The sequence below is a fragment of the Sinocyclocheilus anshuiensis genome, unplaced genomic scaffold (genome assembly GCF_001515605.1).
Source record: "Sinocyclocheilus anshuiensis isolate Anshui unplaced genomic scaffold, SAMN03320099.WGS_v1.1 scaffold1001, whole genome shotgun sequence".
Lineage (NCBI taxonomy): Eukaryota > Metazoa > Chordata > Actinopteri > Cypriniformes > Cyprinidae > Sinocyclocheilus > Sinocyclocheilus anshuiensis.
This window is the reverse complement of record NW_015557116.1, coordinates 287,422-292,386: the sequence shown is the minus strand read 5'-3', so window position 1 is coordinate 292,386 and position 4,965 is coordinate 287,422. Positions and strand designations below refer to the sequence as shown.

Below are 4,965 nucleotides of genomic sequence, written 5' to 3'. Positions count from 1 at the left end.
CAGTGTGCGCACATTCCAGGCTCCAAAGTTCATAGTTTTGTGTTTCTGACCGCAAATGGTGATCCCTCTGGACACGGTAATCCAGTCAGGAGGTTTGAGGCAGGCTATTTTCAGGGCACCTTTTCTAGACTCTTCCCCACATGGGGTGAGCAGAGTGGATCCTAAAAAGGGCTGCTCCGTCGTGGGTGCAGCTGCCGAAGGACTCTTTCTGCCTCGTTCCAAGAGCCCAACGACTGAGTCTAGCATTCACCGCCTAATGTGCCAGTTTATGACTAGGGGCTTCCAGATCTCACAATCCTGCCCCCGTCGCCACTCTCTGGTCGCCATAGGACTTTAACCAGGATGTTAAGGTGGTTTCCAAGGAGGACGCCTGTGCGTGATTTTGTTTAATGTGGAGAGACTGGTGCACAGACAGTCACCACATGGTCCTTGACAGAAATGGGTCAGAATCTAGTGGCATGGGATCCAAGACGACTGGGCGCCCTTTTCTGCTGCAGCCTTCATCCGCCTTCCCAGCTGTTGTGATGCTTCCGTAAGGCCAGCCATCATCCTCCGCCTGCACCGCTATTGAGGTCTTGGTTCTCCTTGTCAAGGAACCTCCCCCTTGACCTTACCGCCATGGGTGACCCTACCAGGAGCATAGCTCCAGACGGCATCGCTCTTGGGATCACAGGACCACGCAAGCCTCTCCACCACGACAAGGTGGCAATCCCCCGGAGAGGGGGAGACTTTTACTTGTACACGTTAAAGAAATAATAAAAATAAAACCGTAATGCTAAACTGTAAAGCTACTAAATGTCTGCATAGCCTTTTATATAAATATAAAGGCTGTACTATCTAGATGGTGAAACAAGACACGATTTGTAATAGTTTCAAATAGTTTTTACTAGTTTTAATTTTGAAGTCATAGTTAAATAAAAGTACTTAGATACTACTTTTTTTGACTTATTTACATATGTAACTTGAAGTAAACCAAAAGTAATCAGATTACATTACTTTTATATTGTGGTACTTGGATTACGTTACTGAATACTTTTTTTAATGAAGTAATTTGTAACTGTAATGGATACATTTTAAAAGTAACCCTCCCAACCCTGGTGGTAGGTGTGATTTACTTCCAGTATTTTTGTAAATTGGCATGTATTTCATAGTCTAGATTAACAAAAACATAATTCTGATAACATGCCAATCAACAAAGTTTCAGTAATTGCAATGATGTATTCACTGATTTCTTACTTTCTAGAGAGAATGTATGCTTATTCCAGCAAAGCACATAAAACAAACATTTATGCGAGTTGATGGATTTCTTCCTACGTCAATGTTTTCTGCTAAAATAAATAAACAACAGGGGAATCTATGTCATTTAGGCTCAAATATGATCATACATGCATTTTATAAGCAAGGCCCAAGGTTTATAATAGACAATCCCAAATCTTCATATCTCTCTGAAATATTACAAAAACTGATGGATACATTTTAAAAGTAACCCTCCCAACCCTGGTGGTAGGTGTGATTTACTTCCAGTATTTTTGTAAATTGGCATGTATTTCATAGTCTAGATTAACAAAAACATAATTCTGATAACATGCCAATCAACAAAGTTTCAGTAATTGCAATGATGTATTCACTGATTTCTTACTTTCTAGAGAATGTATGCTTATTCCAGCAAAGCACATAAAACAAACATTTATGCAAGTTGATGGATTTCTTCCTACGTCAATGTTTTCTGCTAAAATAAATAAACAACAGGGGAATCTATGTAATTTAGGCTCAAATATGATCATACATGCATTTTATAAGTAAGGCCCAAGGTTTATAATAGACAATCCCAAATCTTCATATCTATCTGAAATATTACAAAAACTGTGTGCTCTCAACTGTGTTCAGTTCTGCAGAGAAACTGTATTTGTGAATCATTTTAATCATTATTTAAGCCTCATCACAACAGAGATACTATGCTTAAAGTTACAAATGACCTGCTTTTGCCATCTCATCACAGCTAGATCACTCTTCAGGTGCCTTTAAGTCTTTCGACGACATAGGCCACAACGTTCTCTTGAATAGCTTGAGGATTGTGTTGGTATTTTTGCATAATCATTAGCATGGTTTAGGTTCTGTCTATCTGACCGCTACCAATAGTGTTTCATAAGACGTCTCTTAATTTAAACCAAGTATCCAAGTATGGAGTTCCACAGGGCTCAGTATTAGGTCCTCTGCTTTTCTCCTTGTATATGTTTCCCCAGAGGGACATTAGCATTCATTTTCACTGTTATGCCGATGATACAGATCCTCACAACCTGAAAACGTTTCTTGATTAGTTGATGCAACTGTAATACACTCTGCTAAATATTTGTGAAAACATCCACCACTTAGTTGCGAATTACACATTTTAATGGACAAAATGCATCTGAATATCTGTGGCGGGCCATGCATTGCACACCTAAGCCTTCAGTGTTATTTATTTCAGCAAGTATTTGATAATATTTGCAAGTATATATAACATCAGTAAGTATTATTGCAATATGGATGCAGAAACTGTAATTAATTATGAAATGAAACTAAAATTTCCAATCAGTGATGATAGAAAATTAGTAATATTTACTGATATCATAAAAATTGATAAGAGCAGTTATAATTGAATTAATCAATAAGTATTATTAAAGTAATGAGACCGAGAACCAGGATTAATTGCTAATAGAAATCAACATCGTTTGACCTGATAGAGTAAACAAGCCGAAGGGAGAACAAACGTGATTAAAAAAAAACACTATGAGATGCTAACCACTCTGGAGATTGTTTACAATCGTGTACAGCAAGGTTTAGTAAGTTTGCATTTGTCAACGTTCTTTTCAATGGGAGGAGAGGAGAAGAGAGATAGGATGCAAAAGTATGAAAGAGCGAAAAATGAGGTGTAGGATCTCTGTCAAACAGACACGAATAAACCCTTGAATCACCAACGTGAGCTGTTGAAACTCTACATTCCAGAGACATCAAAAGATTCACCCTCCTAACCATTTGCAAGTCATAAAACTGGTCCAGTTGTCTCAGTTTTCCGTCCTGCTCTGCTTATCTCCTCAAGAGAGCCCTAAAGCAATGGTAGACTTAGTCCAATCAGGAGGAAGAGAGAACTTTTCCCCGTCTGGAATGACTTAAACTACAAAGGGATGATTGTCACTCATGATCGCTTTGCTCACATCCATGAGAGGAACCCCGGAAAGGGATGATTTACAGGAACAATCTCCAGGCCTGCAAAACACTAAGACAGTGATAACGTTTAACTCCCACAACAGATGGCTCGTGATACCCATGACCATTTAACGCATAAATTGATAATCGATTCAACAAAAGAGACAATTTTACAGCTCCACGTTTGAGCGAGAAGAATAGCAGGTCTACACCGCATGACTTTTTGCAACCTCCTTGACCTCAGGATCTTGTCTGTCCTCCCCCTTTCTCTACATTCCAGAAAAACGCGCGTTTCTTAAAAGACGTCATCCAAACGACAGATCAGCAACCAATCAGAGGCTCCGGGATTCCCTGGGACGAGCCAATGAGGAAAACCCCTCTCAGCTCTCAACTCAAACGCAAGTAAAACAAGGTCTCCTTACTAGCTGGAAAACTGGTGCTGAATTGATCTTAAGCAACTAAAGATAATCCAAATCTCTGCTTTTGTGATTTTCTTGGTGCGATCTAAGAACGAATAACTTACTAGACTTTTGGGACTTCCTCAGAACTCCAGGGGAATGTGTGTGTGTGTGTGTGTGTGTGTTTTCATTAGTTTAGTACCATGTAACCTATAAAGTAGCTCAAATAAATTCATGTTTCATTAAATACACAACACAAGACAATAATTCTTCATAAAGTTCAACTTTCCCCAGATTTTGCTACCTAGCTCGTAGCTTATAAATTATCACTAGCATGTATTAACCTGTGGCCAGGGATAATACAAATATCCAAATTGTTAAGATATACTGATGTTAACGTCTCGCTGGACAAACACTCCTGGGCTGTCAACACCACAGCAATGGCCAAGAAAGCACAGCAGCGTCTCTTCTTAGTTTGCGGCGGAAGTAGAGACGCTGCTGTGCTTTCTTGGCCAGTGCTGTGGTGTTGTCAGCCCAGGAGAGATCCTCTGTGATGTGCACACCCAGGAACTTGGTGCTGCTCACCCTCTCCACAGTCACACCATTGACGGACAGAGGAGCATGCTGAGTGCGCACTCTCCTGAAGTCAACAACAATCTCCTTTGTCTTCTCCACATTCAGAGAGAGATTGTTGTCACTGCACCACCCGGCCAGGCGGCTCACCTCGTTCCTGTAGTTTGTTTCATCTCTGTTGCTAATGAGACCCACTACAGTCCTGTCATCTGCAAACTTAATAAGGAGGTTGGAGTTGTGTGATGGTGTGCAGTCGTGGGTCAGCAGAGTGAAGAGGAGGGGGCTCAGCACACATCCTTGGGGGGCCCCAGTGTTCAGAGACAACGATTCTTATAATGAAACACAAGACAACGATTCTTATAATGAAACACAAGACAACAATTCTTATAATGAAACAAGAATTTATTGAACTACTCTATAGAAGTATTAATAAAACTTTTAGAGATATCTGTGTGTGTTCATTAGTTTAGTCCCTGTCCTTAAAGTGTTGTAATCATGTGTATGATACCAAAAATCAACATTTAATTCACACCAAGATATTGGAAATAAAACAAGCATTCACCCAACATCAAACATCAAGTATCTGGCATACACATTAATACGTTTTATCTACTAAAAAGGGTTATAAAACATTGATTAAACTCCATCGATTACATAAAACACATCGAGCATAGAATGGCACAAAACACATTATTCGTGGATAAAGTTGACCCAGTGGCAATACTTTAAATGATTGTCTTTTGAAATTGTCTGTGTAAGTTTCTGTGTTTCTTTGTTGGAAAGAAATAGTGAGTTGAAAATGTGACGA

General features: G+C 39.6%; 1 long non-coding RNA gene across 1 annotated transcript in view; it reads left to right on the top strand.

Annotated features, from left to right (window-relative positions):
* The first annotated feature begins 470 nt into the window (after nt 1-470).
* Nucleotides 471-4,965, top strand: part of LOC107677744 (uncharacterized) — a 13,936-nt gene continuing 9,441 nt past the window's right edge. Inside the window, exons 1-2 of the long non-coding RNA XR_001632882.1 lie at nt 471-578; nt 4,386-4,391. This is a non-coding gene — a long non-coding RNA (uncharacterized LOC107677744). The remainder of the gene's footprint in view (nt 579-4,385; nt 4,392-4,965) is intronic.